Raw genomic sequence first — 13,903 nt, 5'->3', positions numbered from 1 at the left:
TCATTTTGATTTATCAATTTATCATATAAATTGCTCAAAACATGACAAATTAACTATTGTGTTTTGTTTTTTAAAAATTGTAAAAATATATTTCCAATCAATCGGATTTAATATTTTTGAACACTTTGTATTGATTGTTCTGTATTTATAAACTACTTATACGTTTCGTTGTCGTTTTATTAATTTTTATAAATGAGCTTTTAATTATTTTATTTTGTCTCAGTAAATGATTTATAAGTGGTATATTATTACGCTTGAATTTCAATTTTCAATTTATATGAAATAACGATAATTTTTCAGTAAAAATTGTCCGTAAACATAAAAAGTTATTAAATGCTAGTGTATTTAGAAATCTTGAGAAAAAAATTATTTTTATCAACATTTTATTAAATATAGACTCATCAAATGGTATTTTTAAAAAAATTCTTAATTTTATATATTTTTATTGAATATTGTTATTTGTAAATATTTAATATTAAAACTAAAATATGTATTATCATAATTTATCAGTATTTTATTTAAAATACGCATGACACATATTAGAGATTACTTGAATTGATATCTTGAGGAAGCGACCTCGTTGTATCAATAAAAATAATGAAAAATAAAATTAAAAATCCATTAAATCAATTTATTGTTTATGCGTTTTTAAGTGATTGCCGTTAAGACATTTAGTTACACGTTTCATGATTTTTTTTTTTTTTTTAAATAGGTATTATTATACTTATATTATTCTGAAATCTATTGAAAAGTTGTAAAGATGTTTTATTTTTCAAAATTTTGTTTGACTTGGCAAGTGTACAAATAATCACAATAATATTGATGTTTTATTTACTATCCAAGTGTTATCTGTAAAAACTTATTTCCTTTTATTAGAGAAATTGTCATATTTTTCGGTATAACGGATGTTGAAGAGGAATAAGTTTGGAATAGAACAAGAAAACATTTTTTAAATTTAAATAGCAATTATAAATGTTTGATAAAAAGTTTGTCTGTTTTAAAATGGGAACAGTAGTAAAAATGTTCAGTATATTTTTATTAATACTTTTTAGACTTTTTATTTTGTTGAAGGTAAAATGCAATTATTATAAACGATTACAGATATTGAATGATATTTATCATCATAACTATAGTAAATAAAATAAATCGTTTTATTATAAACCATTATACGTATTATCAACATTTATTTCATTTGAGTTTTTGTGTGTTATTTATACTTTATTCGCATTGCTTTTAGAGCATATTAATTTATAGCTGAATTATGAGTTATTGTTATAACTTATATGTTATCTTCTTAGTTATTTAATTGTTAGTGAAATAAATGTATTTTTTAGAATTATTTTTTTTTGTTTTAAATAACTTTTGTACTGTTAGACCATTCTTTGTAATTTATCTATACAATTCACAAAATAGATCAAAAGTTCAACAACTATATAGTTAGGTGCGTGTATAACAATATAAAATCGTAAATCGTAAAGATAATAATATTGTTTTGAATTTTTTTAAATAGTACCACTTAAAATATTTCTGTCAACTATCGTAAAAACAACTTTATTGAACAAGTTTAGCGTTATACTGAAAAAATAAATCATATAGTTGTTTCACTCACAGTTTATATTATAATAAGTTGGAAACTAATGTGACGTTTTATTTAAAATATTATTTGTGGTTCAAAAATAATAAATCATCAACCATAAGAGTTTTCTACCTATATTCATTACATACAAATTTTTTTTTAATGTTATTTAAGAGTAAAATAATATTAAATGCAAGTTATTTATAACCATTTTGGGAATTTTATCAAAAATTGTGTACCTAGTCTTACATTTCAAACACAAAATTAATTAGTTAAGTAATTTATTCTAAATGATTTAATGTACTGTTGATATTTATTTTATATCTAATTACATTATTTCCAAGTTATATTAATTCTTATTATCTTGACAAAAATTCTTAATCCTTTATAGAAAATGTTAGCAACAAATAATACAAATAAAGTTAATTCGATTATATTATAAAACAAAGTAAATATATATTTCATTGATGTTGATTAATGTATATAAGTTGTAGTTGAACTTCAAAGTTAATTGAAAATACACGTAAATCAACTAGAAATTTACTATAATTTTTCATTTGATTTACACCATCGTATCATATTTTATCTGTTTATTTTTATTTACTTTGGAATAGGTCATCACTAATAGAATTAATTAAATTTAAAATCCATTAAAATTAAATTTCATGATCGATCAATATGTTAAAGTAAATAAAATCAAATTAATTTCTTATTCAAATAAAAGTGTTTAAAAAACATTAATACCTTTAGGAAACAAATAATTTAAATCATATTGATTTCACTTTATTTTCTCTTTATAATTTTGTTGTTAGATTTATTAACTTGAACTTTTAAAATTAACCATTATCTGTTCTTTTTAACTTAATCATCGATACATCGATTTATAAACAGTTTTATTTGATAATATATAGTTGATTTTTTTTTAAATTGATTGAGTAATATTTAAAAAAAATTCTTAAAATAAAAATTGTAAATAGATCATTAAGGTTAAATACAGTTTATTAATATAAGTATTTTATTCATTTTCAACTAATTAAAAGTTTCTCACGAATATAGCATTTATTAAAATATAGGGCATTCAAAAATAAATAATTTTATTTAGAAATATATAGCTTGTACATTAAGATGCAATTAGCACATTATGATAATAATGAAAACAAAACCATGAGCAATTTCGAAAATGAAGTCATAAACTGATGATACGTTTAACTTTAAAATAATTTATTTAATTAAATTTGTTTCTATATATTTAAAATACACATATCCGATCGAACAACCGGTAGTTCGACGTAATTAAACCAGGACGTCAATCATTATTATTAACACGACTTAATCCGATTGTAATATTCTGGAAAAGTATTTATTTCCAATGCTCAATAGACTTCTATTTTTATATCGATCCCAATCTATCACTATATCGAAAAAAAATGGTTTACAGAGATAAATACTAGTTAGAAAAAAACAACGCTGCAGTAGGTTTAAACGATTATTACAAAATGCAATAGGTTATTAAAAGCAATGAAATACAATTTTATTATATTTTAAGATTCTATAAAGATATTATTATTATAATATTATTCTAGATTTCGTGCTTATAATTGACGCGTACGGTATATAATATCAATTCTTTATCTGTAACTTTTAGCGTACTGGCGTGTATTAGATAATTATGTTTTGTTACACAATTCACAATATTTATAATAACAATAATATGGCAAAAACCGTCCATAATGTTTGTGTGTATTTCGTGCGGACAGGTAGTATAATGGCACGCGATTCTTCGTTTTTCCCGATATAATATGTTGTGAATAGTAGGTACCTCAATTAATTTTTAGTGCTACGTCAAAAATTACCTTGGTTGAGGGTCACTCATTAGAAATTGTGCATCGCGAAACAAATCGTCGACGCAATTTGGATTTTAATAATTATTAAGATAATAATAGCTGTCGATGGATGGAGATCGATTAAAATCCACTTCGATACGAACTTTTCCGTGATTTTATTATGTGTACTCGAGGAAATGTGATTTAATGCTATTAGTTTTAAATTTAAGTTAAGCTCATATTTTCTTGACATATGTTTTAGAACCAATTTTTTGATCGAAAAAAAATATCTTCAAAAAGTTTCTACACATAATCTGACCTTTGTATATATTTAACACAAATATAATTTTAATTTTTAATTTATAAGGATGTTTTTTCAGATAATAAGTGTTAAATGTATAGGTTTACAATAATTTGTTTTTTTTTTCTTACGTCACCATTAGAGCAAAAAAATATTAAATCTTAAATTTTTAAGAGTGGTTTTTTTGGCAGTAAATTGGATCTGGTAAATTTTTATTTTTACTGGTGATAGAGAAGATCAAAAATTCCCAATATCTACTTCCTAAAATATACAATATAGTAATTAAATTTACCAAAAAATGAAAATATTTACTTACGCCTAACCAGTTTTTGACAAAAATTGTTTATGTTGCTATAATTAAAAAAATAATAACTTTAAACATGAAGTTTTTTTTTTGTTTACCTATCTACATATATTCATTTTAGTATTTCCTAAAGTTAAAATAATTTTCAAAATATTTTGGCTTTTTTGAGTTAACATTTGAAGTTTTAAACTCTTTTAGTAGTTTTCTTTTAATGTATAATAATATTTTTATTTATCAGACAAAAAGCTTGAATATTTAATACAACATTCTTCATGGATTTTCTATGTAGTGCTGCAATATAATAATTTTAAGCTGTTGGTATTTTTTTGAAAACTTAATTTTTTGTATTTTTATGATTTTAAACTTTAATATATTATCGTGAATTTGATATCTTCAGAAAATGTTGAGTACTATTAATTAAGTTAATATTGCAACCATTTTATATTATGTTTTAACATGGGAATCAGTCAACGATCAGGGGATAATTGGATTTAGATTCCACGTTCATCATTTATCACTGTATACCATTTTCTATTGTATTATTTTGATAAAATAATGTATTGACCACCTGGTATCCAAACATTGTCCTTTTTTTTTAGTATACATATGTGTCGATTCAAAAAGTATAGCTCGTGGCCATATATATGTATTAAACTTTTGATTAGTATAGAAAAATATATTGCATAGTGTAAAAAATTGTGTCAACTAATAATCAACTATGGGAAAATTATTTTGGATTTTTAAACATTAAAAAAAGTTTTCATATCATAGTATACAAAATTTCAGCATTTCAGTGTAGATATTTTTTTTTTTTACAAATATTGAAATTGTATTTACATTTAAAATTAAACAATTATGACAAAGAAACATAATATGACTAATGAGAAATGACATATAATGCACCTTTATTTATTACGCCGCTTTTAATTTTGGATAGAATATACTCAATGAATTATAGTTCTTTTGTTCAATAAAATAATTAATATTTTCAATTTTTAATCGTGAATAAAATGGTTTTTTTTTTTATTTCAAGAGTAATAGCCACACAAATCTTGTTTATAAATAATAATATGACATTACTATTTTTTCTCTTCTTTTTTATTAAACTTCAAATTTTATGAGTTATTTTATTTTTAAATTACGCACCTACTATTGAAAATATTAAAAAGAATAAACGTGTATTATTAATTCACGAAATTTTATCCTATGAGTATGAAATAATTATGAAATTCCGTTAAATACGTTTTCTTGGTGAAAAATGTAAACCAAGAATGCTGGAATTCGCTTCATTGTATGTAGTTGTAAGTGATACCAAATTGCTGTAAACCATAAACACGCATAATTCATCAGTGAAGGAAAAATGTATTACAAAGTATACATATTAATTTTTAAAAACAGTAAGTGGTATATCTCAAAACAATGCTTTGATATTGGGGATATTCATAAATAATAATATGACGTATTGAACTAAAACGAAATAAAAACAAATAGTAGTTAATTTTTTAATTCAAATTTAAAATGTATTTATTTATAATGAACACATAATACACGGGAGAATCAAATACAGACAAACAGTCAACAACATAATAGTTTTAAAGTTTATTCAAATATTATTTTATTGAAAAACAGATAACTTGTCAGGACACGAATTTATATTATTTACAGAGTATCATAAATATGTAGCGTTTGATACAATTAAGGACTTAGGTGACTATTAAACATAGTTTGAGACTTTTGAAGGGCACGTATATTAAAAAAGGGGTCTTTTCGCTCTGCTTTATTCATAAACCTAAGATGGTTTCGTGTGTGCGCCCAGTAATTAACTTAGGGATAAAATCTGTAAGCAAACAGCGTCTCTTTCCCGGGACACACCATATTATAACATTATACTGTGCTACGTCACTCACTGCAACATTGCGACCGATTAATGATGGGAACACAGTTGGTTAAACGTTACGTAAGCTGATCTTATTCTAGGTTATCGGTTTGAGTTCCATAAATATATTATTTCATATAACACATTTCCACCATAATTAATAAACCAAACTAACAAAAGTCTGGTGCGGATAAATCTACAAGCAGATTTTTTTTCACAAACTCTCATGTTTATGCCGCATTGCTTAACTTAATAAGTTATAATATGTATTATTATTTTATTCAATACTCTACGAAGAGTTGTCGTTAAAATGCTTAGTACATTATTATTAATAGTAGTTTTACTGTTTTGATTATTTCAAAAGTAGTTTTAGTCGTGTTTATTCTTTGTACTATATCGTATTAGTATATTACCTATGAAGCTTAACCTAACCATGTAGGACGTAGGCTATGCATATGTATACGTTAATATTATGTAGTAAGTTTTTCTTAGTTATACTTTCCTTTAAATTCGCATGTTTTTTATTGATTATTTAACCGGTATAATAAAGTTATATTTTATATTAATTTCATCCCTCTTGAATAAATTCATGCCATGTATCACTTACAATTGTATTTTAGTGTTAAAAAAATAAATATTTTATCTATTATTTTAACATGATTCTACTTTCGATTTTGTAAAATTTCGTCATTATGAAAATGTATTATTAATTTAACTTTTTATGCGCAAGCACTAGTATATTATGCTCAAAAAAAAAAAAAAAAAATGATAGTGCAACTTATTTACCATGGCTATAATGTTTTAATAACTGTTAATTTTATAAAATAAAATTAGAAAAGCAATAATGGTTATAAAGTTATGTTTCATTTTTATAATAAAATTTATTTATCACTAACTTAAATTGACGAATTTTCTAGTTCTATATTATACATTATTTTTAAAAAATTGCACGTACGTGATAATATTTTGTATTTTAGTATATATCAATATTTTTTATTCATCAATCTTTGGTTACGATGTTAAAAATATATAAAATTAAAACTAATAAATAATTTTGATATTGGGTATTATTTTATTTGGGTACCTAGTTCCTTATTTATATTTCGATGTTTATGACCTAGTATTAACTAATAAAAGTTTTGTTTGAAAGTATAAATTTTTATTTAAAATATATGTAATGAGAATTTAATTCTGTATATTTTATTATTATCATTTTAATTATTAATTTCTTAATTTTAAAATGTTAGTAGGAAATCATCAAGTTTAATCTTTTTTAAATTACGGTCAAAGAAATATTCCTGATAAAATTTTATAATTAAATCAAAATGCATATTTGTTTCTCATACTTGTGTAATAATAATAATAATTTGCAATTAAGATTAAATGATTATCAATTAAAATTCCTATGTTTAATATTTTACGTTAAACAAAAGTATATAATTAAATATAAGAAAGAATTTAAATAGGACTATGTTATTTTTGTACATCTTATGTTATTTTTAGAAGCTGTAAAAATGGTTTAATCATTAACTTTGAGGGTGGTTTTTGTTATAAAAAATTGGATCTTGTTGTTTCTTTGAGAAAGGAGAAGGTCTAAAGAAAACTCCGCAGTATCTACTTTATAAAATTAACTAGAAAAAATGGGATTATTTAGTTTTAACAAAATTAATTTAGTATTTATTGCTCAGTTCAAACATGAATAACCATATAATTAACATTTAAACAAAAAATGAAACTCTTTAGCATTTCATAATTAATGTTTACCTATTTATTCACTATTAAACATTTTAAATAAGCAATTACGAGATATATATTTAAAATGTTTGATTGACAATTTTCATCTTAATTTTTCTATACGATGTATCCGGTGTGTCGACTTATTGCATAAGTAGGAGCTATATAATAAACATTTATCTCACTTTGCTTATTTCGGTTGAGATTAACCTCATGGGAATTGAATTTTAGGAAAATCTTTTGAGCGGGTTTAAGGCACTAATTGTCTTAGTGTAGCCTATTACAAAGTGACGAATTTTAAAATATCTTTCTACTATTTAAAATCTTATCTTAAGTCTTTAAAACACTAAGCCTCAATTTTGTTCATAATAAGAATTAGCTTTGTACTTAATTTGTGTTTAGTGTTTCATTAGTTTAATGCTATATAATATAACGTTCAATATTCACCATTGTGTTATGTTATGTTTATATTTAATAATCTCTCTAATTAATATTTCACGTTCGGGGGACTATTATATAAATATATTTATTAACACACTAATCAATATTACTGATTATTGCTGTTACTCTGTTTATACATGAAATAATATTATTCTGTAAATCTCTGTTTATTAATTTGTGACATTCAGTGTATTTAACTAAATTGGTCTTAAAAACATTTTCAGGCTTTTGAATTTTCAAAAAGTAGTTGTGTACTTTTTCTAAATGAAATATTTTTAGTATTTTTGATAATTTAAATGTGCTGTATTATACTAATAGTATTTTAAAGAATGTTTAAATTTTTAATTAATCATACGTTTATCTGAATACGAAGTATAAATATTTGCAAAGAATTATTTAAAAAACAAAATACCACTCATTTTCTTATATCAATGTTAACAAGTTACATAATCTGATGTAAATTAAAACTACGTTCAATATTCATATTCTATATATTTAAATTTTATTGTAAGTTTTTTATAAATTGTAAAATATGAAATTATATATTACTTTGTATCTACATAACGAAATTAAAAATCGAAAGGATAAAATGTACATAAAAAGGTAATGAACAAATAAATGTAAATAGCAATTGTTGAAATAGTTTTAAAAATAAAAAATAAAAAAATACTGAATATTTTAATTAGCCATTTCCATGCCATACATACATTAGGAAAATCTTGTTAATTATTACAAATGGTGAGTTGACTTATGTATGGTTTTTCCGCTGTTTTTCCCAATGGTTTTTGTTCTCTTTCCTCGTCCGTTTATTAAAAAAAGAACCGCTTTTTTAACTTCGGTTTTGGTAGAGACATTAGCCTCATTTGTAGTTCCTATGAATGCTGAGAGAAAAAGTATATATGTATTAAAATGTAATTATAACCAGAGAATAGAGGTTTCTTTTTTATGGGATTATATCTGTATTTCAGCTCGATGTTTTTTAGTTTTATTTCTTTTTTTTATCATATACATTTGGCCTAACCTTTTAACGTTCTAACGAGCTTCTGGTAATTAGATTTTTGAAATGAATAAAACAGAATTTTAATTTTTTGAACATATTTATGATTTTATCACTTTCATATTCCATGTGATAATTTATTATTTATTATTATTATTCCATGTGTTAATTGTCATAAATAAAGTAATTAATTCTAAAAGTTATCAAAAATATTTTGAGTTTGAATTTGATGGGAGGTTTGAAAAAGTTTATTGAGTGCTACGTTTTTTTAAACTTATTTAAGACAGCGTTTGACACTAATCATTTTAAAGACCTGCGTATTGGTTAAATTATTCAATCAACTTTTATAGTCGAAAAGTCGTATTAGTTGTGTTATTTATTGTTTTAAAATGGATTTTAGTTATCAATGGCTAGCCGAACAATAACATTAAACTTCTATGAGTTGTCAGAGTTTTTTTTTTGTGTTGCAATTCATTGTATATAAAATTGAAAAAAATTAAACAACTGTATTAAAATGAAAGATATGTCAGTTAGTTCGAAGCTATTATATTTATGAACATTGTATTAAGAATTGATTTAAATCGTTTAAAATCACAATGAATAGTCGTTAAATTTTACAACACTATTCAATATATTTTTTTCAAAATATTATTATCGTTTATACTTTATTTTTTTTTAAGTGGAACTATTAATAAATTGTAGTCTAGAAATGTTGTTAAAAGATTATTATCATATTATCATTTACTGAGTGATTGTGTAGTATATTTATTGTGTATTGCTTAATTAATTTTTTGTATGACATATAAAAATTTTAAATATAAAGGATTAATTATCAGGAGATGCTGAGATTAATTTTAAACATTTAGTTTTACAAATTCGTATTTTGTTTTATTATTTCTCTCTCTCTCTCTCTCTCTTTTTTTTTTTTTTTTGCTAAAGTTTAAGCTATAGTTAATAGTCGATTTGTACAAATATTTTTGCATTTATATTTTAAAATTTTAGTCGTCTGTGTTGAGACAAAAAAAAAAAAATAAAACTATAAATTTACTTAACTAATAACACTGTTGCGTCATCAATATTTAATTTTCTTTAATAAATGCAATAAAATATCTAATTTATTTATACAACATCCAAAAATAATTTAAGTAAGTATATTTATATATATTTAACTTATAAAATAGGTTTAAATTTGTAAATTTAGATGAATTAATACTTATTATTTAATTCGAACGCCTACTATCCGAATTTATTTTTCAAGATTGTGGCGTCTCTTCTTGATTAAGTAAAACTATATATTATATGATATGGCGTTATTCCTTGTTAATTTCATATCAATTTAGTTCTTACTGAGCTAAGTATACCGTATCTGCAGGTTTTTAAATTTTTTTTTTAAAATAGCAGCTATTAGTAATTTTTTTTAACTAAAATAAAACCAATTTTCATAAAATTACACGTATGAATATGAGAGTATATGATTTTGAATATATTGAAAATTTCTGTTATGGATTCTAGTTTCTATTTTTAATTGAGAATTGGGAACATTTAGAATCTTATTAAATGTTAAAATTGTAATTTATAATAGTGTGAATTATAAATGAAATATCCTTAATGTTATATGATGAAATGTTTTTCATAGTTGAAACTTTTTAATTTGAATAATATATTATTATTTTTAGATTTTATATTGTAACTCACCCATGTCGTAATGACTTTATTGGAAAGTATCTTATTCCTGTATACATAAAATTACTTATATCTTACAATACTTTTACTTGTTTTAAAAATATATAAACAGATTGAGGTATAAAAAATATTAATATATAAAATATATTTATGATTTTTTTTGCTAGTATAGCTAAATTTTTTTAATAATTATTTTACCAGAATCTTTTAGCTTTTTATAATGCAATTTATATTTTATGAAATGCGTTATTTTATAAATATAGATACCTATCAAATTGTTATTACATTTTATATCTCTAAAAATTTAAAATGTTTGTAATTATCATGTAATTTGATCAGTATACACAATTAATAATTTATGGCTGTGTTCAAATGGTTCAGCATTTAGGTGTTCTATTATACATATAATGAAATGATGATTAGAAATCTTTAATTTTTTAAAGAATCAAAGCATTAGTTTATTTAGTATGCCAGTCAAACAAAAAACACTATTGAATTGTTCTGTAACTTTAAACTGGGTTGAATGTTTTCGTACTCTCTGGTTTTATTATTTCCGAAACTCCTTATTTTTGTGCAATTCGAAATGAAATATATAGTATTTGTGCTATATTAAATCCGTTGTTTTTAGTCGTTAGAAAAAATATAAAAGCGTTTGACCAAAAGCGTATTTTAAAAATCATGAAAAAAAATTTGGTTTGCTAATACATAATATTACAAATGAAGGTTTAACATAAATATATTTAAATAAAAACAATTTTATTTTATTTTTTTGCATTTTAATATTATTTTTATTCAAAGAAATTTTAATTCACAGTATTTTTTCTAATTTCGCCAACATATTTATAGAGTTAATTTTATATAATGATCATTAATATTTATCTAGATATTGATGAATTAAAAAATATTCCTCGTAAAATTTGATTCTTTTTAGGCCCATAAAATAATAGAGTATCTATGGGATATCTTCATTATTCAATTGAAATTTAATTTTAAATTTAAATAAAAATATATATTAATTCTAAAATTGTTTTTTCTTAAATTAATATTATTAAAATATTGATTTCTATAAAGTACTAACCTAAAAACGTTAACTGATAAATACATAGAAAACATGAGCATTTAATTTAAAATATATTTTTAATTGCCATTTTGTTTGTTCTAAAACGTATCAAATTTATATTAATCAAGATTAAAGATGATTTAATTACTGTGTATTAATTTATTTACATTTGTTACTTATTACTTAAATAGATACCGTAAAGATATTTCCACTATTGATGTTTTAAAATGTATGATTATTAATTATAATACATCGTCGTATCTAAATTTACCTACTTTATATACAATTTATTATACGACCTGTGAAGAGTATTTGATGACATCAGACTTCAAAAATTTTACTAAAAACTTACCTCCAGGCAACAATAACTGAAGATAAGTTATCTATTCTGGTAATATTAAGTTTTGGAAAACTGACAGCTGGAATAATTAATTTTAATAAAATTATTTATAATTTTTTCTAAATGAAAAAGTGTCCGATTTTGCTAGGAGTCAAAAAAATATTGAATTTTTTGTGTATTAAAAAAATTTAGATCATAAATAACAGTTTAACGGTTTTAATACACCAATTCAATGAATTTTTTTCCCTTTAAAGTAGCCTTCCTTACATTCAATTGAATTACAGTTACCATTACCCTGGATCTGCCACTGAATTCTCTCTATTTAATAAATAAAATTCTCCGTCACTTGTATTATGTTATTCACCTGAATAACCTACTTCGAGTTGTAAAATAAAAAAAAATAAAAACATAGCGAAATGCGGGGTGATCTAATAATGCCATACATTTAGTATTTTCAGATGTATGTACTGTATTGTTATTTCACTTAATTTAACTTAATTTCACGATATATTGTTAGTATTGCGGATTTAAATATTATATTTTCCCTTATCTCTGTTCAATTATACTTAAATATTTTACATTTTAAATCATATAATAATTTTATTTTTTATGATCCATCATTATTATTGACATATGACATGGTATTATAAGTCTTACATTTTTATTTTGTTCACTAGGGAGGATTATGGAACCGAAGTGGACTGTACTATGGTCCCTTCAGTTTATTAATATATGTTTTATTTAAACTGGGGTTGTAAACCTCTAATATTGTATTAGGACTCTAATAGTATAGGATATTACAAATAATTGCTTCGTATTATGTGAAATTTAAACGATGTTGATCGGGAAATAATATTTGTATTAAATTATAATGATTCCAAAACAAATAAAGCGATTTCGTTCTAGGCTATTTGTTGTCTATTTCGTGTATTTAATTATACAATAATGCTTATGCATACAATATTGCGTATTTCGTCCAAATTTAAGCGAAACGAAACTACGTTGCTATATTTTATGTTTATAAATAATATGCGTATTAAATAATCATTTATTTTTCTTTAATAGTTTGTTTTAAATTTAAAATATATTGTATTGAAACAATATTGTCGTCCTTTATTACATTTTGTTATAAAAAAAAAAAAAAATAAGCAAGAGGTACGTCGTGTTTTCCCTATTGGTACCAAATTGACAGTGCATATAGGATGCTATAGGATACTTTTATTCGGGTGAGTAATTTACAGCTATAAGCAGCGTACGGAAAGTACCATGAATTCCAATTAAATATTTGTATTTTTTTCTTTTTATTTGTTCAGTCACATTAAAAAAAAAAAAAAAAAACATTGTGTAAATAGAAGGTGTATTCTTCGTTTTGGATTTCCAAAATTGCTCTTTTCCCGACAGGTGATACCTCGTTCAAAAGAAGATCGACGGTAGACCATTATGTAAATTCTTTTCAAAATGATCCCGGAAAACACAGAAATACGATTGGCGATTCTTCTTCTTTCATCTTTAGTTTTCATTTCGTATCTCCCATTTTCGCTCTCATTCTATCTTATACTTCTTTTTTATGTATTAAGGTGGTGGATATACGCGCACACCACACAACAAAACGTTTCTCATTCAAACACAAATAGTGCTATAGGTTTCGATAAAAGTATCCTTTTTTATTTCCACAAATCGTCTCGGCTATTCATCTCTCGAGGAAATTTGTATACACTGTTTTTCTTCCTGTTTTTTATTTTATTTTATTTTTATTTTTATTATTTTT

At 22.9% G+C, this 13,903-nt stretch overlaps 1 protein-coding gene across 2 annotated transcripts in view; it reads left to right on the top strand.

The window, feature by feature from the left end:
- LOC112594348 (furin-like protease 2) overlaps positions 1–13,903 on the top strand; it is a 132,826-nt gene that overhangs the window by 43,645 nt on the left and 75,278 nt on the right. The window lies entirely within an intron of this gene.

The sequence above is a fragment of the Melanaphis sacchari genome, unplaced genomic scaffold, assembly GCF_002803265.2.
Source record: "Melanaphis sacchari strain LSU unplaced genomic scaffold, SCAv2.0 Contig22_pilon_pilon, whole genome shotgun sequence".
NCBI classification, from domain to species: Eukaryota; Metazoa; Arthropoda; class Insecta; order Hemiptera; family Aphididae; genus Melanaphis; species Melanaphis sacchari.
Note: the sequence above shows the minus strand (reverse complement) of the source record. Positions and strands in the feature narration are given on the sequence as shown.